This window comes from Gigantopelta aegis, chromosome 11 (assembly GCF_016097555.1).
Source record: "Gigantopelta aegis isolate Gae_Host chromosome 11, Gae_host_genome, whole genome shotgun sequence".
NCBI lineage: Eukaryota > Metazoa > Mollusca > Gastropoda > Neomphalida > Peltospiridae > Gigantopelta > Gigantopelta aegis.
Window position 1 is genome coordinate 6,656,376 of NC_054709.1, and position 27,075 is coordinate 6,683,450.

The 27,075-nt window shown below is 38.5% G+C and overlaps 1 protein-coding gene across 1 annotated transcript in view; it reads left to right on the top strand.

The window, feature by feature from the left end:
- The first annotated feature begins 2,475 nt into the window (after positions 1-2,475).
- The window catches only part of LOC121385673 (contactin-like), a 71,732-nt gene continuing 47,132 nt past the window's right edge, over positions 2,476-27,075 (top strand). Inside the window, exon 1 of the mRNA XM_041516441.1 lies at positions 2,476-2,998. The gene's annotated coding sequence lies outside the window, so the exon portion shown is untranslated. The remainder of the gene's footprint in view (positions 2,999-27,075) is intronic.

Genomic DNA, 27,075 nt, shown 5'->3' on the forward strand with positions numbered 1-27,075 from the left:
TCGCCAATAAAACTAAATTTGCGACAGTAAAACCACCGATATACGTCCGCAAATCGGAAAACACAGTAGGGTTATCCCCTAAATAGACAATGGGGACATCGTTCTTCATGATCAGTGCCGTGTCCGATTAAAACAGTTTGTGTCATCATGACACCATCAAACATCTGGTTATCATTCTGTTCGGGACGGGGCCCAATGTTTCAGTGAACGATACCCTGCAATACGCTGCACATTTACTGCACATGATACGAGAAAAGAAAGCGCCGCCACCCTCGAGCTCCCAAAATAAACTGCAGTGAAGAGATGGATTTCGGCGATGATTTACGAATGTAAATCGGGTGTCTATTAATAGATTAATTCGACATGCACACTGAGCTACATGCATGGACTAGATATACCTGTTACAGGGCCGTAGCTAGGATGTTATTATTATTATTATTATTATTACTATTACTATTATTATTATTATTATTATTATTATTATAAATTATTATTATTATTATTTTTTTAATATTATTATTATTTTATTTTATTATTATTATTATTATTATTATTTTTTTTTTTTTTTTTTTTTTTTTTTTGGGGTGTGTGTGTGGGTTGGGGGAGATGAATTCTGCGCATACCTAAAACTATAGGCGTACAGGCTCTCATTTTTGTAGGGGGGGGGGGGGGGGGGCAGGTTGACTTTTGCCCGAATTAACAAAAATGCCCGAATCAAACAAAAATGCCCGAATCATGGATAACAATATTAATTTGCATATTTTACCCGAATATCTATAATTTTTGACCGAATTTGAGGTTTTTCTTCAGCACTAGGCGGGGATTTGCTTCCCACTCCACTCCACCTCACGCCCTGTATTAGTACGTTTATGCCTAAAACTCCCGAAACTGTTAAGAAGTGGATTTTCTTTAAATTTCTAGTATTTTTACCTGATTTTCCTCTTTTTTTTCTTCTTCTTTCTTTTGTTTTGAAGGGGGCAACTGCCCCATTGCTCACCTGCTAGCTACGACCCTGGGTTGTGCATGTCAGGCGCACGTGTAATCATCTATACATGTGTATATCTATAGTGATGCAAATACTGCTGCGACTGGATTTTTTATTTACTTCCTGCATATAAACCGGCCTCGGTGGCGCAGTGGTTAGGCCATCGGTCTATAGGCTGGTAGGTACTGGGTTCGGATCACAGTCGAGGCATGGGACTTTTAATCCAGATACCGACTCCAAACCCTGAGTGAGTGCTCAGCAAGGCTCAATGGGTAGGTGTAAACGACTGGCACCGACCAGTGTTCTATCACTGGTTCAACAAAGGCCATGGTTTGTGCTATCCTGCTTGTGGGAAGCGCAAATAAAAGATCCCTTGCTGCTAATCGGAAAGAGTAGCACATGTAGTGGCGACAGCGGGTTTCCTATCAAAACTGTGTGGTCCTTAACCATATGTCTGACGCCATATAACCGTAAAAAATGTGTTGAGTGCGTCGTTAAATAAAACATTTCTTTCTTTTTTTTCCTTTATATAAATCACTCTTGTGGAAAGATTGTAGCAAGACCCCAGTCGATCTAAAATATAAAGTGTTTCTGTTTAATTTTGTTTAACTATCGTTAAATTATTAAGTACATCTTTGCCTTTATTCTGATAAAGGGGACTGCGTCGATCATGAGTAAATCAACGTGTTCTAATGGTGTCATTAAACAAAACAAACTTTAAACATTTAAACAAATATATAACTGCTATATGTCGACATTAACAATATTTCTTTTTCTTGTTTTTTCTTTTTATTATTATTCTCTATTCTGATTGAGGGTATTTAGCCGATGATAAATAAATCAACGTGTTCTAATGGTGTCGTTAAACAAAACAAACTTTAAAGGAAAAAGAAAGAAATGTTTTATTTAACGACGCACTCAACACATTTTATTTACGGTTATATGGCGTCAGACATATGGTTAAGGACCACACAGATTTGGAGACGAAACCTGCTGTCGCCACCACATGGGCTACTCTTTCCGATTAGCAGCAAGGGATATTTTATTTGCGCTTCCCACAGGCAGGATAGCACAAACCATGGCCTTTGTTGAACCAGTTATGGATCACTGGTCAGTGCAAGTGGTTTACACCTACCCAATGAGCCTTGAGGAGCACTCACTCAGGGTTTGGAGTCGGTATCTGGATTAAAAATTCCATGCTTCGACTGGGATCCGAACCCAGTACCTACCAGCCTGTAGACCGATGGCCTAACCACTACGCCACCGAGGCCGGTAAACTTTAAAGGAGTAGACCCTAGTTTCAGCCAATGAAAATGGACACTAGGTTTAATTAATCTAAAAACCTGCAACACACGTTTGGATAAAGTCTGTAACGTTTAAAAGGGAAATACCGTCTAAAATAACTAGAGCTTGTCTCGATAACCGTTACTTCTCAGAGGAACGTGCGTTTTTAGAATGATGAAAAATGCATTTTGGGGTATTACAAAAAATTGGATGACCAGCACAATGTCAGATGTACGAAAATTACTGTTCTAAATAACAAAATGTAAGTACTTCTAATTTAAATGATAAAAAACGGCTGCAATAGTGAACACTACGTCGCGGTGCTTAAAAGCTAGGGTCTGTCACTTTAAATTTTTAAAATATAACTGTTATATTAACTCTTTTTTTTTTTTTTTTCTTTTTTTTAAACTTTTTTTTTAGCTATCGTCAAGCTATTAAACACATCTTTGCCTTTCTTCTGATTGAACGGTAAGGCAAACCGATAAAGTATTCGCCGCATTGTTTCTTTGCCCTTGGGCGGGAAACGTTCCGGAACGATTTATCAGTTGGGACGTTTATGTCATCGGTTAGACGAGGCATCAGTTTCGTCAACGAATTCCGACTGACCCGTTTGTCCTAGGATAGCTACGCCTGGCTTGGCGGTTTTTTCTTCACCGTCGTCTGCTAACATGACACAGACACTCGAGGTGCGCTTTGGATACTAAGCCGGGTGGACCAACCAAACATTCGGTAAGTTCGTTCGTTCTTTCGTTTGTTTCTTCTACCAATAATAATTCAGTTTATATAGATATTGAGGCGTTTCGATTTTGAAAATTACTCAGAATATAATATTATCGTTCTGAAAATGTTTGAATGAAACGGATAATATTCGTGACACAAAAGGATTGGGCTCAAGATGTTGAACCTAAAACACACACTTGTATTTCTTAGCGATACTTTATTGCAGTGGCGGATCCAGAAAATCCATTTAGATGGGCCCCAATGACACGAGGCGGAATGCCAATGGAACCTTGGGGTTGGTTTGGAGGGGGTTGTAAAAAATGAAAATTAATATATAATAAAATTATAACTGTCGCAAAATTAAAGGGGGATGGGGGCCCGGGCCCTGGGGCCCCCTCCTCTAGATCAGCCTTTGTATTGGTCACTGCTTCCTTTTGCGTTATGTATCCGCGTGTGTTTGCTTTTGTTTTTGTTTTGTTTTTGTTTTTGTTTTTGTTTTGTTGTGTTGTGTTTTGTTGTGTTGTGTTGTGTTGTGTTGTGTTGTGTTGTGGTTTGGTTTGGTTTGGTTTGGTTTGGTTTGGTTTTGGGTTGGGGTTTTGTTTTTTTTTGTTTTGTTTTGTTTTGTTTTGTTTTGTTTTGTTTTGTTGTTTTGTTTTGTTTTTTGTTTTTGTTTTATTTATTTATTTTTGTTTTGTTTTGTTTCTTTATTTCTTTGTATGATCGGCATTAAGATGCTCTTATCCCGAGGGTTAAAAGCAAACACAAATCAAACACTGGAAGACAATATTCTTACACTAATAACATTAGAAATTGTTCTCAAAGTAAAAATGTTTTGCAAAGTTTATAGCCAAAGAGGAATTTCCTTACAGGTACTATCAACTTTTGTTTATGAATTATATATTATACACAGGCTACAAACGATTGGTATTTATATAGACAAGAATCTAAAATGCTTGTCCACAAATATCATTTTGTACACCGGGTATAGATTAAGAAACAAACACGTTTGTGGTGTGTGTGTGTGTGTGTGTGTGTGTGTGTGTGTGTGTGTGTGTGTGTGTGTGTATTATATATATATATATATATGCTAACTGTTATTAAGAGATATGCACAGCTGAATTCCCACCCTCATGTCTAATGTAGTTGAAGTAAAACTACAACATCAGTATGAGATATAGTAGCAGCAGCAGCAACAGCAGCAGCAACAACAGTAGTAATAGTAGTAGTAGCAGCGGCAGCAGCAGCAACAGTAGTAATAGAGTAGCAGCAGCAGCAGCAACAGTAGTAATAGTAGTAGCAGCAGCAACAGCAGCAACAACAGTAGTAATAATAATAGTAGTAGCAGCAGCAGCAGCAGCAACAATAGTAATAATAGTAGCCGCTGCAGCAACAGTAGTAGTAGTAGCAGCAGTAGCAATAGTGGTAGTAGTAGTTGTAGTAGTAGTAGAAGCAACAGCAGCAGTAGCAGTAGCAGTAGTAGTGGTAGTAGTAGTAGCCGTATAAGTAACAGTAGTAGTAGTAGCAGCAGTAGTAGTAGTAGTAGTAGTTGTAGTAGTAGTAGTAGTAGTAGTAGTAGTAGTAGCTTCCTCTGTCCCAACCTTTAGATGGACGCGTCTGAACCGTAAATAGGATATTGGCACGTTAATAGAGTACAAAACCAGTAGTACCTTCCTTGTCCTCAAATTCATCATCATCATCATAATCATAACCACCATCATCATCACCACCACCATCATCATCATAATCATAACTACTATCATCATCACCACCACCACCATTATCATAATCATAACCATCATCATCATGATCACCACCAATATCATCATCATCCTACTACTACTATTACTTCTACTACTACTGATGCTGCTGTTACTATTACGATTAAAAAAAAAATTACATTTCCAAACTTGACAATACTTGTGTGCTATATTGAGGTTACAAATAACAAGTGTCTGCCACCTCCCAAACTTGTGTGTGGCCGCCCAAAACTAAAACTGTAGAACTCCTTTTGTTCTGAAACACTATATGGGTGCAGCTAAACACCGGACGTTTTCGCCATAAACTTCTAGTGTTTTTATGTATCGAGTTACAGACCTTGGACATAGTTCTGGTTCCAACCATCATTCAACGTATTGTTAAAATCAGTAATTTTCACCGGAATGCTATCTCCTGACCTCTGACCTCGATCTCATGACATTTGTCCCCGAGACAGGCCGTGACTAGCCATGCACGACCATACCCGCAGGCACAGTCCGTGAAAGCTTCAAGAGTGGTCAGTCTGACCCAACGGACACCGCGTGATTTTAATTATAGGTTTAGTCGAAGCTCCTTTAAAGCGAAAATGTACAGCAACCACCACTCTACAAAGAGTTGATATGATCTACACCGGAGGCTCGGATCCTAGGGGAGGGTGCGCAACCCGGTCCCCGAAATCCCCGAAACTATCCTGAGAATCCCACTCTTTAGCTGGTGAATACAATACTGTTATTGATTTTCACATGGAAATGCAATATCTTGATCACGTTAATATTTCTGTTGAACAATAACCAATAAGTATACCTTTAAATGGACATCCCTTAGGTTGTTGCAATTGTTAATATGTTATTTTGTTTCCTGAAATATAATCCAATTTGGGCTTGTTGCAAATATCAAGACGACCAGAAACACATTAAATATACAGACACTGATATTCTAAACAAGAAAATATATTTAATATGTAAGTTTAAGCGTAGAAATATTTTGTTAGTCGGAAACATCTTACAATACAACAAACTCAGGAATGTCCCTTTAATATTTAGGTGGTTTTTTTCGTATGTTCCATCCTTTCCCTGAATACTGGAACTGAGGTGGCATTTTAACATTTGCAGTCACTCCCTAGAAAAATCCTGCATCCACTCCTGACCCCATACATAAATATTAGATCGATCTACTGGCTATGTATTCACACATGGCTAAATTTTACATTGTCAGAGTGGACTTCGTATAAATATTTGAGCCAAGATTAACAGACAACCTATTCAGTATAATAGTAATAATAACTTCATTTAATGAGGGTGACAGGTTTAGCACAAGCTAATCTTCCACTAGGCCCTCAGCAATACACTGAAACACTGGAAAAGAAAATACATGTATACTAAGTACTATACTATTGAAATATATGCATATATACATATTGACTAGAGATATCTTATATTTAACAGACGTCTGATAGTTGTGTAATATTTACACTAAATCTCAAAACATAATTATTATATGGAATTAAAACTAATCAGCCAAATAAATGTCCATGAGATATTGTTTCAGGCTGCATTTAAAGTTCGTAACTGACTTCTGGTGTCTAATATCAAGGGGTATTGTATTCCATATCTTTGCACCCCCCCCCCCCCCCCCCCCCCCCCTCTCCCCGGAAAAACTATTTACCTCCCCAAGGATCTATTGGAATCTACTATTGTGTGTGCCTTAATTAAATATGTTCCCCCCTCCCCCCCCCCCCCCCCCCCCCCATCCCCTCACCAAGTAACACCAGCTGGCGATGTCTGTAAAGTTATGACGTAACTGCGTCACTCAATCATTGCGCTATTAAACCCGAGGAATGCTCTGAATATTGGCTGGCCATTTACGTGGTCGCTGGTTAAGTCAACAGCTGATAGATATTATGCTAGTGTCAAACTGTCAACTGTCACGACGAAGTTGGCCAACTCGACGGTTGCCCTCCTCTCCCGCCCCGTTTTGTACGCTTATGCGTGATATGTGTTATCCTGTCTGTGGGATAGTGCATATAAAAGATCCCTTGCTACTAATACAAAAATGTAGCGGGTTTCCTCTCTTAGACTGTATGTCAAAATTATCAAATGTTTGACATCCAATAGACGATGATTAGTAAATCAATGTGCTCTAGTGGTGTCGTTAAATATTTTTTTTTTTTTTAACTTTCATCCAGGGCAGTTGAAAAGCGAACTAATAAATCCGCTGTAACTGGCTCCTCCAGTTATAGGTGTCTTCCGACGGCAATGTATAAATAGCCTATAGGATTAATCCACTGTCCTGGAGGAAAAATGTCTGCTTGGACTAGATGTCAAATATTTGTAAATGTACGACAGATAAATATAAAGTTATGATGTTGTGTTAAGTAGTTCCCTGGAGGTGTGTACGGAATCAGCATTTTGTAGACTTTCTCACAGACAGGACAGCATGTACCAAGGCTTTCCATACTGGACTGGACTAGGAAGAAAAAACGCGACAGTATTCTTTTGAGCTGGAAAGGTGGATCAGCACACCAAACTCGCAGCCATTTTGAATACAGGAGGATAACTCCAGTTGTGAATTGCATTGAAATCTGCCATCTGCTTTTTTATTGTGAATATTTTGTGACAGACAACTTTGTCTTGACAATTATTGGACCGACGTTCATAGGAGAGGACATACTCTTTCCAGACAGGGGCGGGACGTAGCCCAGTGGTAAAGCGTCCGCTTGATGCGCGGTCGGTCTGAGATCGATCCCCGTCGGTGGGCCCATTAGGCTATTTTACGTTCCAGCCAGTGCACCACGACTGGTATATCAAAGGCCGTGGTATGTGTTATCCTGTATGTGGGATGGTGCATATAAAAGATCCCTTACTACTAATGGAACAATATAGCGGGTTTCCGTTCTAAGACTATATGTCACAATTACCAAATGTTTGACATCCAATAGCCGACGATTAATAAATCAATGTGCTCTAGTGGTGTCGTTAAAAAAACCCCCAAAACTTGAACTTTCCAGACAGGACCTGTCAACAGTGACAAGTTCTTTGCGGTAATTCCAACACATGCAAGTGCAGTACTATCAGTGTAAAACGGTATTGCTCTGGCGAAGTTTAGTAGGTGTTTATTTAAACCAATATTCTTTAAGAAAGAGCTAGACAACACAAGTTTTGTCCTTTTTAGGATGTGTTTCCCGTCGAGGTATGTGCTGTCCAGTGGCTCTAGTGTTGTTGGGGCGAAACATAGCCCATTGGTATAGTGCTGGCCTGATGCGCGATCGATCTAGGATCGATTCCCGTCGGTGGGCCCATTGGGCTATTTCTCGTTCCAGCCAGTGCTCTACCACTGGTGTAAAAAAAAGGCCGTGGTATGTACTATCCTGTCTGTGGGATGATGCATATAAACTATCCCTTGCTGCTAATCGAAAAGAGTACCCCATGAAATGGCGACAGCGGGTTTCCTCTCTCAATATCTGTGTGGTCCTTAACTATATGTGCCACGCCATATAACTGTAAATAGAATGTGTTGAGTGCGTCGTTAAATAAAACATTTCCTTCCTTCCTTCTACAGTTCTAACAGTGTTGTTCCATGAAACACACAATTAGTTTTTAGGCCTATTAGGACCGCGTTCCTGTCTGTTACGACTCTTATGCACTACGACCAGACGCGTGTTGCGGTCACTGACACTGAAGAACTCTGGAGTCAATAGTAATTTAACGCTGTTTGTTATACTAATATTACATTTCGCTTCCCCACTCCGCCCCATACCTGTCGGGTCTACCAAATAACGATCAGCTTGACGTTACGGTCAAAGGACTCCAAAGAGTATTACACAGGATTGTTCAACTCACCTCGCGCCAACAGTAGATAGTCATCACTGAAAGGGGCCATTCAAACCACAAAGAGAGAGCTGACACCTGTATGACATTTTTGTGTTAAGGTATCACACAAAACCATTTGCCGTGTTGTTACTTTGTGTAGCCTCTTAAAATAGTCGGAATCCGGCTTAGAATACAGTTCTTCATTAAAAAAAATTAAAACAAATAAAATAAAATATAAAAGGTTTGACCTTTGTAGTATTTAGATAATACATTTGTTTAAATTTGTTTATTATAAAGAAGGCAGAAAGGAAGGAAATGTTTTTATTTAACGACGCACTCAACACATTTTATTTACGGCTATATGGCGTCGAACATATGGTTAAGGACCACATAGATATTGAGGGAGGAAACCCGCTGTCGCCACTTCTTGGGCTACTCTTTTCGATTAGCATCAAGGAATCTTTTATATGCACCATCCCATAGACAGGATAGCACATACCACGGCCTTTGATGTACCAGTTGTGGTACACTGGCTGGAAAGAGAAATAGCCCAATGGGCCCACCAACGGGGATCGACCCCAAAGCGACCGCACATCAAGCAAGCGCTTTACCACTGGGCTACGCCTCGCCAATTATAAAGAAAAGAAGAAGAAAGTGGTTTATTATTTTAGTACTATGTCATAAGTTGGCAAGTGGTGACATGTTGCCTGGCTGCCAGCAGTATACGAACAAAATGAGATTGTATTTTGATATTAGGCCGCATAACTCAACAGGTTCGTGGTCAACCAACTTATACTGACGTTTTTTTGTTTTGTTTTTGAAATCGGCTTTATGCTGTTCAGGCCGGATGGGGAATTTCCAGCCCATTCTTTCCTTCTCAGGATAAAGCCGATACCCTACGTCATTAACCAGTTATTTTATTTTTATAGACACTTATCTAAACTTAATTTTCATCGCTTGATGACATATTTTTTAAATTTTCATTGTGGTGGGATGCGGCTGAGGTGCGATGGGTCACAGGTTCGATTACCATCAGTGGACGACCGTTATCAGTGCCTCATATCTAAGATTCCCGTCGTTGGGACCATTGGGCTATTTCTCGTTCCAGCCAGTGCTCCACAACTGGTGAAACAAAGGCAGTGGTATGTACTATCCTGTCTGTGGGATGGTGCTTATAAAATATCCCTTGCTGCAATCAAAAAGAGTAGCCCATGAAGTGGTGGCAGCGGGTTTCCTATTTCAATTTCTGTGCGGTCCTTAACCATATGTCCGACGCCATAATTATAACCGTAAATAAAATGTGTTGAGTGCGTCATAAAATAAAACATTTCCTTCCTTCAATGACTCGTATTGATACGCAGTCTGATCTGATACGCAATTACCTTCGAAATGGAGGCGTCAGTGTCACCTGACCTCAATCCGATCGAACACATTAATTTTATGACGCAGTTAGGGAGGCGAATATGAAACCTCAGTAACCAAATATGGACTATACGAAAACCTGACGCCATGTTGGCAACAAAATGCTGGCAGATGCAGAACGCAAAGGGCAGTCAATGGGAAAATTAGTTGTTCGCTTGTGGAGGTAAAAAGGATGTGTTTTCAGTTTCTGCACTGAAGTCCAAAGTTTACCCGACTCACCGTCCACTGAATGTGATACATCTAACTCAAAACATTGCGTTACCATTGCTCTAGGGCATACCTAACGGGTTACTAAAAATATTTTCAAATCCATCATCTTTGTTTCTATTTATAGTCTGCTGACCTAATTATTCACTTGCGAAATTTCTACTTTGGATCAGTGTAATAAAGAAGTCGTTAGCAGCATGTTATTTACACAGTAATGCTGATTAATATCGTTTTAACAATGAAAAAAAAAAAGCAAAACAAAACAAAACAAACACCTGCACTCCCCAAAAAAAAACACACACCAAAAAACAAACGAACAAACAACTGAAATCCTCAAGAATATGTAGGTAAGATTTTCTGGAATAATACAAGTGAATGGATGTCTTTGGCATATTTACACAACAACCCCCTCACCCCCCCCGCAACCCTCCATAAAACAACAACCCCCCAAAAAACAACAAAAAAACAACCCAACCCCAACCCAAACCCCCCCCCCCCCCCCAACAAAACAATAAAAACAAAACAGAAACAAAACCTTACATTATCACACATAACTTGTCATTCAGTGATGCATTTTAATTTGCTCCGTAAATATTTCACGGTCTATCTGGAACTTTTAAACTGAAGTCCTTCATCCTGTACAATACAACCTAAAACAATGTTTACATTGCTGTCGTATTATTTGCATTCCTTAAAGCTACTTACCCCAGTTTAGACCGGCCTCGGTGGCGTCGTGGCAGGCCATCGGTCTACAGGCTGGTAGGTACTGGGTTCGGATCCCAGTCGAGGCATGGGATTTTTAATCGAGATACCGACTCCAAACCCTGAGTGAGTGCTCCGCAAGGCTCAATGGGTAGGTGTAAACCACTTGCACCGACCAGTGATCCATAACTGGTTCAACAAAGGCCATGGTTTGTGCTATCCTGCCTGTGGGAAGCGCAAATAAAAGATCCCTTGCTGCCTGTCGTAAAAAGAGTAGCCTATGTGGCGACAGCGGGTTTCCTCTAAAAACAGTGTCAGAATGACCATATGTTTGACGTCCAATAGCCGACGATAAGATAAAAAATCAATGTGCTCTAGCGGCGTCGTTAAATAAAACAAACTTTACTTTTACCCCAGTTTATGAGGTAGGTGTGTTTATGTTTCGCGTGAACATGATACTGAGGTATTGTAAGCGTGAAATATTGTGCCAATACCCTGGGTCTCAAGATTCTCAACCATGCGCCTGTTAACGTAAATAATTGTATTTCTTGTCTAATGCATGTAAATATATACAATAATAATAAAAGCTTCAGTTTCGTCGTTATTTCAACTCCATCATGGATAGTTTTTTATACAAATAATTTATGCAAATGAAATATGTTATCGTAGGTGTATATGGCCTACGTCTTCCGCTGTCATTCATTTCAACTTGGGGCGGGACGTAGCCCAGTGGTAAAGCGTTCGCTTGATGCACGGTCGGTCTAGGATCGATCCCCGTCTGTGGGCCCAGTGGACAGTATCAAGTTCCAGCCAGTGCACCACGGCTGGTACATCAAAGGCTGTGGCATGTGCTATCATGTCTATGGGATGGTGCATATAAAAGATCCCTTGCTACTAATGGAATAATGTTGCGGGTTTCCTCTCTAAGAGGGTTTTCTCTGATGACATATTTGTCAAAAGTTACAAAATGTATGACATACAATAGCTGATGATTAATACATCAATTGTAATGTTATTGTTAAACACATTTTTCTTCATTTCAACTTATTTTTGTGCTTATATCCAATTAAGGTTCAAGCACGCTGTCCTGGGTACACACCTCAGCTAGCTGGGCTGTCTGTCCAGGACAGTGGGTTAGTGGTTAGTGAGAAAGAAGATGTACTGGTCTTACACCTACCCAATGAGTCGTTAAAACTCGCTCTGGGTGTAATAGAAATAATTTATTAATCATCGGCTATTGGATGTCAAACATTTGGTAAATTAAATTTTGAAATATTAGTGGGTTTTTTAACGACACCCTAAATCACATTGATTAATTAATCATCGGCTATTGGATGACAAATATTTGGTAATTATGACACGTAGTCATCAGAAAAAAAAACCCACTACATTTTTTTTCCCATTAAAGGGACAGACCCTAGTTTCAGCCCATGGAAATGCACACAACGTTTAGTTAATCTACAAACCTGTAACACATTTGGATAAAGTTACAATTGAGTGAAACATGAAGCTGTGATTTTGAAATGGTGAAATACCTTTTGAAAATAGACTCCATAACTGTTACTTCTCAGACGCACGTGCGTTTTTAAAAAATAAGAGAAATGCATTTTGTGATATTAAAAATACCAGGATGACCAAAAACACTTCGAATGTATGGAAATGGATAATCTAAACCATAACATCTTAAGTAAAGTATGATTTCAGTTATCAAAAACGGCTATAATAGTCAAAAATATTCCCTAGTGTATAAAAAGTAGGGTATGTCCCTTTAACAGCAAACCGGCCTCGGTGGCGTCGTGGCAGGCCATCGGTCTACAGGCTGGTAGATACTGGGTTCGGATCCCAGTCGAGGCATGGGATTTTTAATCCAGATACCGACTCCAAACCCTGAGTGAATGCTCCGCAAGGCTCAATGGGTGTAAACCACTTGCACTGACCAGTGATCCATAACTGGTTCAACAAAGGCCATGGTTTGTGCTATCTTGCCTGTGGGAAGCGCAAATAAAAGATCCCTTGCTGCCAATCGGAAGAGTAGCCCATGTAGTGGCGACAGCGGGTTTCCTCTCAAAATCTATGTGGTCCTTAACCATATGTCTGACGCCATATAACCGTAAATAAAATGTGTTGAGTGCGTCGTTAAATAAAACACTTCTTTCTTTAACAGCAAGGTATCTTTTATATGCACAGACAGGAAAGCACATACCTGGACCTTTGACTAGTCGTGATGCACTGGTTGGAACGAGAAAAACCCAATGAGTTGAATGGATCTACCGAGGTGGTTCGATCCTGTGACGCGAACACCTCAAGCGAGCACCAAACTAAATACAGTCGCCAAAGAGAAGCGATAGAAATGATTTATTAATAATCGACTATTTGATGTCAAACATTTGGTAAATTAAACTTTGACACGTAGCCTTAGAGTGTACGCCCGCTACATGTTTACATTAGTAGCAAGGGATCGTTTATATGCACCATCCCACAGACAGAATAGCACATACCACTGCATTTGATGTACCAGTCGTGGTGCACTGGCTGGAACGATAAATAGCCCAATAGACCCACTGACGGGGATCGATCCCAAAAGCGACCGCGCATCAATTACCACTGGAATACGTCCCGCCCCACAAATTATAATAATACAATGTTGGTTTCTTAACTCACGGTGGAAAAGTCAACCGTGACAGTATCTCTTTGCTGTGTCAGGTAGTCATTGGATACGTTCTGTAAATACTCTTAATTTCATTATTGGAACAAGTAAATGTTAGGTTTCACAACACAGTTTACTTCCGGGTTTATCATGGTCCGCTATATTATTCCTAATTATGACATATTATGTTGTGGATAACACATTCATTTCTAGCCTCTGGCTGGATTTGGCTCATATTAATTCTGTAATATAGTGCAATAACCTTTTGGGTGATGGCGTAGAGTGGAATGGGTGGCCAGTGTGAATCTGTTCCCGTATCATTTGTGTGGGACAATACTAGTTCTGCTGCTGGTGGTTTTGCCGCTAATATTACTACTGCTGCTGCTGCTACTGCTGTTATTGCTGCTGCTGCTGCTACTACTACTGCTGTTATTGCTGCTGCTGCTACTGCTACTGCTGTTATTGCTGCTGCTGTTATTGCTGCTGCTGCTGCTACTATTACTGCTGTTATTGCTGCTGCTACTGCTACTGCTGTTATTGCTGCTGCTGTTATTGCTGCTGCTGCTGCTACTACTACTGCTGTTATTGCTGCTGCTGTTATTGCTGCTGCTGTTATTGCTGCTGCTGCTGCTACTACTACTGCTGTTATTGCTGCTGCTGTTATTGCTGCTGCTACTGCTACTGCTGTTATTGCTGCTGCTGTTATTGCTGCTGCTGCTACTACTACTGCTGTTATTGCTGCTGCTGCTACTGCTACTGCTGTTATTGCTGCTGCTGTTATTGCTGCTGCTGCTGCTACTATTACTGCTGTTATTGCTGCTGCTACTGCTACTGCTGTTATTGCTGCTGCTGTTATTGCTGCTGCTGCTGCTACTACTACTGCTGCTATTGCTGCTGCTGCTACTGCTACTGCTGTTATTGCTGCTGCTGTTATTGCTGCTGCTGCTGCTACTATTACTGCTGTTATTGCTGCTGCTACTGCTACTGCTGTTATTGCTGCTGCTGTTATTGCTGCTGCTGCTGCTACTACTACTGCTGTTATTGCTGCTGCTGCTACTGCTACTGCTGTTATTGCTGCTGCTGTTATTGCTGCTGCTGCTGCTACTATTACTGCTGTTATTGCTGCTGCTGCTGCTACTATTACTGCTGTTATTGCTGCTGCTACTGCTACTGCTGTTATTGCTGCCGCTGCTGCTACTACTACTGCTGTTATTGCTGCTGCTACTGCTACTGCTGTTATTGCTGCTGCTGTTATTGCTGCTGCTACTACTACTGCTGTTATTGCTGCTGCTACTATTACTGCTGTTATTGCTGCTGCTACTGCTACTGCTGTTATTGCTGCTGCTGTTATTGCTGCTGCTGCTGCTACTACTACTGCTGTTATTGCTGCTGCTGCTACTGCTACTGCTGTTATTGCTGCTGCTGTTATTGCTGCTGCTGTTATTGCTGCTGCTGCTGCTACTATTACTGCTGTTATTGCTGCTGCTACTGCTACTGCTGTTATTGCTGCTGCTGTTATTGCTGCTGCTGCTGCTACTACTACTGCTGTTATTGCTGCTGCTGCTACTGCTACTGCTGTTATTGCTGCTGCTGTTATTGCTGCTGCTGCTGCTACTATTACTGCTGTTATTGCTGCTGCTACTGCTACTGCTGTTATTGCTGCTGCTGTTATTGCTGCTGCTGCTACTAATACTGCTGTTATTGCTGCTGCTGCTACTACTACTACTACTGATGTTATTGCTGCTACTGCTGCTACTACTGCTGTTATTGCTGCTGCTGCTACTATTACTGCTGTTATTGCTGTTGCTGTTATTGCTGCTGCTGCTACTGCTGCTACTACTACTACTACTACTGCTGCTACTGCTACTGCGTGACCTCGAGCCCTCCGTTTTGTTTATAATTATGTTGTAGGGGTGAGCTAGAGATGACTGTGTAATACTTCGGCAATCGTCGACGACCAAATGGTAGCCAGCTACTGTGTCTAAAATACACATTTCCCCTAAATCTGATGCCACAAAACTTTAGACAGTTATTATTGTGTCTAGTCATGAAATCAGTAACAGCGCTACACGAAGAAACCCGACGTCTGTATGTGAAAGGAACCTGCGCTGTACTTTCTTGTGGTGACATAAAACAAAGTGTGTTTTTTATGCGGATTTTAATGGCGGACGATATCTACATGGTGAGATAACACCAGGAAGACTAGAAACGCGCCGAATTTGCCAACATTTATAATTTAAGCAAAAGTTGTAAGTAATGTGCAAGTTAACGGTAAAAAAGCTATAACAGCCAAACATATACTACAGTGCTTAAAGGGACATTACCAAGTTTGCTGCATTGTAAACTGTTTTCGACTAATAAAATATTTCTACGATTAAACTTACCTATTAAATATATTTTCTTGTTTAGGATATCAGTGTCTGCATATTCAATGTGTTTCTGGTCGTCTTAATATTTGTAAGAAGCCCAAACTGGATTTTGTCTTCAAATAATTTCGTCATTAAAAACTATTATCCCTCTTTTTATGCTAGCTGTACGACATTTGTTTGAATTTTGGATTAATATGAAAATAAGAAGGGCGTGTAAATGTTTACGTTTCTTATTTATTACACTCGGATACTGTACATGCCATCCTTACATCTTTTCGCACCGGCCGACCATGTCATGTGATCCCTATTTAAATTTGAAACCGTCCGCTTATGATTTGTCACGGCATGGGAATCTTACCTCGAAACTGACCTACTTAGCCAGACACCAGAACAGATATGAACAAAGGAGAGTTGGCAGTGACACATTTACCGAAAAAGCAACATTATCCCGTAACAAGGAGAGTACACTCCACTATTGTTTGTGTCCGTGGTGACACATTGGTTGGAACTTGTGTGTGTGTGTGGGGGGGGGGTGGGGTGGGGGGGGGGGGGGAGTGGGGGTAACCCGATCCAATCGAAGGCGATTGAAGGTACTTCCTTTTGTCCCCCCACCCCCCCCCCCCCCCCCCCCCCCCCCCCCCCCCCCCCCCCCCCCCCCCCCCCCCCCCCCCGTCTGGAACACTGTGTTTATTGAAAGTAGTTTTTAAATATCTGAAATTGTAGGGGCGGGACGTAGCCCAGAGGTAAAGCTCCCCACCGGTGGGCCCATTGGGCTATTTCTCGTTCCAGCCAGTGCACCACGACTGGTATATCAGAGGCTGTGGTATGTACTACCCTGTCTGTGGGATGGTGCATATAAAATATCCCTCGCTGCTAATTGAACAGAGTAGCCCATGAAGTGGCGACAGCGGGATTCCTCTCTCAATATCTGTGTGGTCCTTAACCATATGTCCGACGCCATATAATAACCGTAAATAAAATGTGTTGAGTGCGTCGTTAAATAAAACAGTTCCTTCTGCAATTGTAAAAAACAAAAATCTGTATATATGATGCAGAGGACCCAGTAATACAGTCGAGTGTGCAGTGTGGGAGTTTTTGTGATCGAACCAGCACACCCGCTCCAAGGAAATAATTAATTAAAAATATAGGACCGAATTTACAAAGCCTGTTTTAGACTTACATGCGCGTAAAGTTCTGCATTTACAATGCTTAAACTCATGCTTAAAAACAGGCTTCGTAAATTTGGCCCATATTTTCTTAGTAGACTCCGTAAAAACCTCGCTCGCCGGTCTAGATCCCTCTGGACAATTTCCTGCATGCACACCTGGCATAATTACTATATTGCTACGTACTAGTATTTAAACCATTGTTTTAGTTTTAATAGTAACAGGTAAACAGAGGAGACAAAAGGAATGAATGAATGAATGAATGAATGTTTAACGACACCCCAGCACGAAAAATACATCGGCTATTGGGTGTCAAAATATGGTAATGCAAACAAATAAGGTGATGATCAACATCAATATAAAAATTCACGATTTCAATAAAAACAGTGTAAAGAACTGTGCAAAAATACAAATATGACAGAAAGATACTGAGTTTTACTCAAAATTTCAATTTGTGCTGTATTGGCCATTCTCAAAGAGAATGTTACACCCCTGCACCACGGTGAGGTTACAGCACGCGCAGGGGGTGGGGGGGGGGGGGGGGCAAAAGGAAGACTCTTATTTAAAAAAAAAACCAGTTCCATATTTATTTCTGTGCTTCACGTTATACCTAATGACCATATATATACTCTTCAAAAAAAGAAACGCAAAAGGGTACAAATGGGTTATAACTCCGATTTTATGTTTCCTATCGGTTCATGCTTTGTGAATATAAGGTCATTGCATGTCCCAAACACATTCCCACGGTTACATTCAATAAAACGCAGCTACTGTACAATAAAGTTCCAAAATGTGAATATTCGCAAAAACGCAGCCACTTGCAAACCATGTCACCACTGCACGTGCGTTGTCTGCACGTGCAACATGAACACCGACAGTATAAAAGTGCAGGGTGTTCGCTTGCCTGGCCTCTGTATCTGGCCGACAGTTGACAATCCAGGACATGCCACGTCTCAGTGAACCGCAGAGAAACAATGCCATCGGCCGACTAGACGCAGGCGAATCCAGAACGGCCGTTGCCAGGGCATTCCATGTGTCCCCAAGCACCATCTCCAGACTGTGGGACCGTTACCAGCAACATGGATCAACACGTGACCTCCCTAGATCCGGTCGACCACGGGTCACTACCCCCGGGCAGGACCGCTACATCCGGGTACGTCACCTTCGGGAACGATTGACTACTGCCACCTCCACAGCCGCAGCAATACCAGGTTTGCGCAGGATATCCGACCAGACCGTACGGAACCGCCTACGTGAGGTAGGAATTCGTGCCAGGCGTCCAGTTCGAGGTGTCATCTTAACACCACAACACCGTCGACTCCGACTGCAGTGGTGCCAGATTCATCGACAATGGCCTCAACTGCGATGGAGACAGGTGTGGTTCAGTGACGAGTCCCGATTTCTGCTCCGACGTCATGATGGAAGATGTCGCGTGTATAGGCGTCGTGGTGAACGTTATGCGGCAAACTGCGTGCAGGAAGTGGACAGATTCGGCGGGGGTAGTGTCATGGTGTGGGCAGCCATCTCACACACTGGCAGAACTGACCTGGTCCACGTGCAGGCAACCTGAATGCACAGGGCTACATTGACCAGATCCTCCGGCCACACATCGTTCCAGTTATGGCCAACGCCAACGCAGTGTTCCAACATGACAACGCCAGGCCTCACACAGCACGTCTCGCAACGGCTTTCCTACAGAACAACAACATTAATGTCCTTCCTTGGCCATCGATATCACCGGATTTGAACCCAATTGAGCATCTATGGGACGAGCTGGACCGACGCCTCCGACAACGACAACCACAGCCCCAGACCCTGCCCGAGCTGGCAGCAGCCTTGCAGGCCGAATGGGCCACCATCCCCCAGGACGTCATCCGTACTCTGGTTGCTTCAATGGGCAGGCGGTGCCAGGCAGTTGTCAACACACGCGGAGGCCACACCCGGTATTGACTCCAGATGACCTTGACCTTGGTGGTGTGTCCTATCACTTACTCACAATGGACTAGAGTGAATTGTGAACAATCCTGCAACATTTGGTAATTATCGGACTCACCATTCAATAATGAAATCAATTCTCCAAATGTTACGACAATGTGGTTTTGCGTTTCTTCTTTTGAAGAGTATATAAGACCCTACATAATTATCAGTCCGTGAACGATATAGGATTTTTGCGAAGTCGCCGTATGAAAGACTGATATGTATCGCGTTCGCGTATGTTTAAAGCGAACAAAGAACAGGTGGAGAGGGATTTTGCTAAAATACAGCCTCTTTCTGCTGACATAGAGATTGGGATCTCCCAGTCGTTTTAGTACTTACCTTAATACCGCGTCGGTGAAATGTGAGCGCCTCGAGAGGAAATCAGACCAAATACAACACGTAGATCAAATCACACTCCGTGTTAAATTTCTATAGGTGTTCATGGGAAGAATAAAAATAATAAAAACCCTGTCTCTTCTATGTCGTCTTTGAAAATGCTTAGTTCAGCATATTTTTAGGAACCGATTTTGTTTTGTTTTGTTTAACAACACTACAAGAATATTTTGATTATTTAATAATTGCTTATTGGATGTCAAATATTTAGAAATTCTAGCGTAGTCTTAAAGAAAACCCGTTACATTTGTCCATATGCATTGCTCACCGGCTGGGTAATTTCCAACCAAGTAGAGCCCGACCTATCATACTTAAATTCATTGCAAGAAGACACAGGATACAAGCCTTAAAATACCGAAGCAAGCTGAAGGGCTCAGGTAAAGGTATTAGTGAAGATCTGACAAAAGAAAACTATATGTTCCTCCAAAAAGTTAGCTCACACGAAAACATTGATTCTGCATGGACAAGAGACGGCACAGTGTACGCTAAACTTAAGTCTGACGGAAAAATTAAAAGACTTTTAGACTGTGATAAGTAATACATCAACGCATAGCCTAATGTAGTACTGTTATAGAATTACAATAATATTACAGATATTATTAGCCTTTACGACTAGTTTCATTTTTATTTATTTATTTATTTATTTATTTAATTATTTATTTAATTATTTAATTATTTCTAAAACTGTTTTTTTTCTTCTTCCCCTCCAGTTATATGATTATTTATAGTTTTATTGATTGACTGATTGATTAACTAATTAATTTATTTTATAGGTTTATTAGCTGGTTGATTGGTCAATTAAATAATTGATTGGTTGATAAATGTTTGGATGAATGAATGAATGAATTAATTTGTGTGTTAAATTATGTATTTATTTAGTTATTTTAGTTTTTATTTTATTTTAATTGGTTTTATTAGTTGATTGGTTGGTTAATTTAATGATTGATTGGTTTATAAATTAAATTGATTGATTTGTGTGTTTAATTATATATTTACGTACTTATTTTTCTATTTAATTTCTCATTATTTATTTATTTATTTATTTATTTATTTTATCAACATTTTTTGCACATTTTAAGAAATATTCCTTAACAAATATATGTATAGCAATTAGTATTGATTTCAATGAAGGAAAATACTATTATTGTTTACTACATCAATACATTCATTTATTTACTTACTTGTAAAAATATTTTGTTTTCCAAAATAATACAAATATGTTATCCGTTCATTCAGTCATGTGTATTAGTTAGTGTATGTGCGCATACGCGTATGTACGCCTATGTGTCCGTGTGCGAGTGTTTTTATATTAAAGCGCATGAGTGCTTTTATATTACTATCAGTTTTAAAGTCTTGTAGATTTATATATTATAGTGTTCTAATTACACAGTATTACTATCACTTTTGACTGTTAACTTTTAATTTTTTTTTATTAGGACGTTGATTACCTTATAATCAACACATGAACACTGACCAGTCTGTGTCAGTCAGTACAACTAATATGACATACATGTATTTGCATAGTTCTGAATTTATACGTATAATTTTCAAATTGCTTTTCATATTAATATAACTTTGTATAAGAGTACTATTTTATATTTTTATTGTTTTTTTGTTTGTTTTTGTTATTTTGTTATTTATTTATTTATTTTAACAGAAGGCAAATACTTTAAGGTGCAACATTGTTCCGTAATATTAATAACATAGTTTTTCACATATTATTCCTGTTGAATAGTTTATCTTCTGGGGTTGGGGGAATGATCTCCCCATGAAATTAGCACAGCTATTTCTTCTACTTTTTGTTGTGTATGCAAGTGCGAATGTGTGCTTATGTTTGTATTTTATATGTTTCAATATAAATGATGCGTGCAAGGGACTGCATATGTTTAATCCCTTCGTTTTGTTATGCACATAAATATTTTAATTATTTTCTTTACATCACTGTGACTGGCGGGCCAATATTTGGTGTTAATAAAAATAATATTTGTTTAACACTGTTTGTAACTTTTGAGGTCAAGAATGATAACCTGAATTATAGGTACAAGTAAAGAGAATTTCCAAGGGTCTCAATTAACGTATACATTTATAGATTTCTTCTAGAAAACATTGTCTTATTATTACAAGAAATCGGCTTATTTGTTCAAAATGGATTCATATAGCGACTTTAAGATTTGTTCCCTAAACTGTCAGGGCGACCAACCTAATGGAACTATTTTTCCGGAATTTTCTGGTATTTTCATTTTAAGCGCGCGAACGCCCCTTTCAAAGCAATAGTTTAAAGCACGCGAAAACGCCATTTTCAAAAATATAAAAACAACTTTTAAACAACGCCATATTTGACATATTAAAAAAAATAACAACAACCAAAGAGATACATAACAATTTAAAAAATTGTATTATTTATTGGAATGATATGTATTCAATAATAAAAATATAAATCAATCCACATAAGTGGCAGAATTTTTCTACTTCCTTTTTAAGCATAGCCATACTTTATGGCTTGTCTAGTTTACAAAACATGATAAATATATTCATCAGTGTAAATAAAATTACTATACCTAGTACAGCAATTAGCAGCATTATCACACACACACACACACACACACACACACACACACACACACACACACACACACACACACACACCAAACATCAAAAATCATTTCCACCCCCCCCCACCCCCCCCCCCCCCACCCCCCACCCCCACCCCCCCAAAACCGATGTCTGTCCCGTAGTAATTACTATATGATATTTGAAATATCTTTAAAATGAATACATAAACTACATAACAAGTAAGACAAATTTCATACATGGCTTCAGTTTACTCTATTGTCAAAAACATTTTCATTGGTCGGCTGTTGACAAATACAGCCAATAGATAGACGTCTTAGCAATAGCACGAAACAGTCGATAATATTAAGTTCAGGTTGCAATGGAGAATGCAGAATGATAAACTCTGTTTAATAAACTCTGGATTTAAAAATAAAGAAAATTTAAAATATATTCAGAAATGGTTGCTTCCAAAACAAATAATGATAGCGAATTTGGAAAAAAATCCGGATATTTGGCATTAATTCCGGAATTCCGGATATGGGTTAAAAATTCCGGATTTATCGGAAAATTCCGGAAAGTTGGTCGCCCTGAACTGTAGAGGCCTTGGCAATTTTGAAAAACAAAAAGATGTATTCAACTCCTTAAGGGCTAGATCTTTTTCCATTTATATGCTACAAGACACTTTCAGTAAAGAACCTTTCATAAGATCCCTTTGAGGTGGCGAATGTATTTTTAATAGTTATAATGGACGATCTCGCGGAGTAGCAATCTTATTTAATAAGAATTTTAGTTACAAAATACACAATTCGTTTGCAGATAACGATGGCAACGTTCTGATTATAGATGTTACAATTAAAGACTTTCTATTTACTCTTGTTAACTTATATGGACCTAACACCGATGAACCTTATTTTTATTCAAACATTACATATAAAATTAGACCTTTCAGGAATAAGTATTACATAATTGTTGGAGATTTCAATGTTGTTTTACAAAATTCACTTGACGCCTATAACTATCAAACAATAAACAACCCTCGGGCCAGAGAACAAGTTTTACAAATGATGGGTGAGCTAGATCTAGTTGATATATGGCGAGATCATAATCCACAAGTTCAGCAATATGCATGGAGAAGAAAAAATCCTATTAAGCAAGCCAGACTTGATTTTTTTCTGATCTCACAAAATTTATAATTTTTTACTAGTGACTCAAATATAATTTCCGGTTATAGATCAGAGCACTCTTTGATAAGCTTAAAAGTCAACTTGACAAACCAACAAAAACCAAATACATATTGGAAATTTAATAACTCCCTTTTGGGTGACAAGGGATATGTTAAAGCTGTAAAAGAAGTAATCTTTAAGGTTGTCCAACAATACTCTGCTGAAGGTTTTGATCCAATATCACCAGAAGATATATCTCACGAAATAAACTTTAAGATTAATGATCAGCTTTTTATGGAAACTCTTCTTATGGAGATCCGGGGTAAAACAATTTCGTATGCCTCATTTAAGAATAAAGAAAGCAAGAAACTAGAAGAAATTTTAAATAGGAAAATAAATGACTTAGAAAATAACATAGATAATATTGACTTTGATCGCTTAGAAGCAAAGAAACTGGAACTAGAAAACATAAGAAGAAAAAAGATGGAAGGCATTCTTATTCGCTCTAGAGCTAAATGGATTGATGAGGGAGAAAACAAAACTTTTGTAATTTAGAAAACAGGAATTTTACTAGCAAGTCATTGACAAAAATTCAGTCAGAAGATGGTTCTATTTTAACACACACACGTGATATTTGTTTGGAAGCTAAGACATTTTATGAAAATCTATTTGCATGAAAAGAACATTTAATTCCCAAATATGAACTTAATTCCATGTTTTCTCAAAATACTACAATAAATAAGTTAAATGAAGATGAGGCTAAAGCTCTAGAAGGTGAAATTACTTATGATGAATTGCTAAACATACAAAAAATAACACAAGTCCTGGTTCTGATGGATTTACGTATGGATTTTACACATTTTTCTGGAAAGATATTGGAATTTATCTATTATGATCAATAAGCGAATGCTTTAAAAAAGGAGAACTTTCTGTTACCCAAAAGCAAGGAATTATAACATGTTTCCCTAAAGGTGCCAAGCCCAAACAATTTTCGAAAAACTGGCGTCCGATCTCACTTTTAAATTGCTCCTTAAAACATTTGTCATCGGTAATTGCCGAAAGACTGAAAAAGGTCCTTCCAAAACTTATTAATGAAGATCAAACTGGTTTTATGGCAAACCGATATATTGGTGACAACATCCGTTTATTATATGATTCTATAGTGAGTGCTGAAACGTTAAATATTCCTGGGATGTTATTTTTGATAGACTTGAAAAGGCCTTTGACTCCGTATTTTGGTCCTTCATTGATAATACCATATCATTTTTTGGTTTTGGTAATGACATAAGAAGATGGGTTCAAATATTCCATAAAAATATTAAATCTTGTTTAATAATTAATGGCACTTTATCGCCATGGTTTGAAATTCATAGAAGCTGTAGACAAGGCTACCCTATTTCTCCCTATATATTTTTATTATGCACAGAAATTTTAGCTCTTATGGTTAAAAACAATCCAAATATCAAAGGTCTTTCCTTCAATAATGAACATCTCCTTATGACACAATATGCAAATGACACTAATTTCATTCTTGATGGGAGTAAAAAATCTTTTGAAAATACAGTTACAGTATTGAACAAATTTGCTAATATGTCTGGATTAAATATCTCAAGTGATTTGGATCGGAGCTAAGAAAAATAGTAAAAACATATACCTACCACACTTAAAACTATAATGGAACCTCAAAATATTCAAAATTCTTGGAATTACGTTCACAATAAATACGGATGAAATGAGTCATATTAATTCTAAAAATAAACTGTTCGAAATCAAACAAATTATTAATAGAGGGATGAAACGTATTATTACACCTCTCGGCAAAATTGCAATTATTAAATCTTTACTTATTTCTAAACTTAATTACTTGTTCTTGACCCATCCAAATCCGCCTGGAGACTTTCTTAAAGAATTAAACAATATTCTATTTAGATTCCTCTGGAATAAGAAACCTGATAGAATCAAAAGAACAATAGCTTGTCGTCCTGTAAGTGAAGGTGGTCTCGGTATGGTAGATATATATGCGTATGTAAAAGCCCTTAAACTTATATGGATGAGAAAGATGTTGGATGTAACAAAGTATTATAAATGGAAGAACCTACTTTTATCGACAGTTCCAGACTTTAACAAAATAGCTTGTTTTGGAAATTCCTACCCAAAAGTCTTGGCAGGCAAAGTAAATTACATATTTTGGCAAGATTGTTTGAATGCCTACAATGCTTTTGCACATAACATTTTGCCATCAACTTTCGATGAATTTTTGACAGAACCGATATTTTATAACTAATATTTGTATCGATAAAACGCCTTTTTATAACTCAAATTGGCATGAAAAAGGTATTTCTCAGTTTAAAGATTTTTTTAACATACGCGGTAAAATTCATTCATTGTTAGAAATTTAAGATAACTTCGATACTGAACTGTCCTTTATAGCTTATTATTGTTCAAGGAATTAAAACATACCTTAGACGACTAAAGATTATTCAACCTGAGTCATTCACCTTTCTGAATGATACCATTGTTATGAGTAAACTACTTTCAGTTAAAAAAGACTCTAAAACCTATTACTATATTTTAATAACTACAGTTAACAAAATAAGGACAGAAGCAAAATGGGAAGAACTCTTTAATTCTGAAATCGGTTGGGCAACAATATATTCCAAATCTTTTAACACAACCCAAGATATTAAGTTAAGATGGTTCCAATGCAGATTATTGCATATAATTATTACAACTAACATTTGTTTACACAAAATTAACAAAGCTGAAACTAATCTTTGTACATTTTGTAAAAGCAGAACCAGAAACCATATTACATCTTTTCTGGGACTGCTTACCAGTCAAAACCTTTTGGAATTCTTTTTCACAATTCTTACTTGATAAATGTCCTCATATTCAATATCTATCTCAGGATGCCAAACTAATTCTACTAGGAGAAAATAGTATTACAACATCTGACGAAATTTGTGATCTGTTTCTATTACTTGCTAAATTCTTTATCTATAAATGTAAAGTAACAGATATCTTACCAAGTATGAACCATTTTAAACATATTCTGACGTCTAGATATCTAACAGAAAGAAGTATTTATTATAGTAAAAGTTTACACAACAAATGGGCTATGTATCATAATCAATTTAAGACATAGTCAGGCAATTACTGCTGAACAAATTATGAAATTTCTAATTATTATTTACTTTTGTGTTATATACATGTATATTAATATTTTATGACAGACAGCCATGCCAGTCATAGTCAAATGATTATTATGTTTTATATAATAATAATACTTCATTTGTGAAGTCTTATGATGTTTGCACTTCATGAATCACTTGTGTGCGTTTCGGTGAGCGTATGCGTAGTTATATGTACGTATATTTGAAGTTTGTTTATTGATGGGATGTGGGGTGGGTGGGGTGGTTGGTGGGTTTAGGTTGGGGATGAGTAACCCCATTTTGTTTAGTCAATTTTTAAAACATTATTTTACATTATAGTCCAAAATTATAACTTGAAACTTGGGCTAAAATATACAATCTTTTTTCTATCGTATCTTATTCCCAACTGTTAACTGTGTAATACAATTGAAATATAATGAAATTCGTACGTATTACCTAAATATAAGGTTTATTTTGTATTGTAACCTCTGTCACTTCCCCTGTGGTTGGGGAACGAAAACAAATGTAAAAGGGGTTCTGGAATAAAATTAAAAAAAGAAAGAAAAAAGGAGAATTATAAAAACAAAAAAACAAACAAACAAAAACCAACAAAATTTTCCATATGCCGTTCACACGACATACCACACATACCAGACCTTGGCTATACCAGTATTGGGCATTAAAAACATTTGGTTTATTCGACATATTTTTAGAGAAAACAAACTACATTTGTCCATTCACTTTCCCCACATACATGACACACAACCAGCC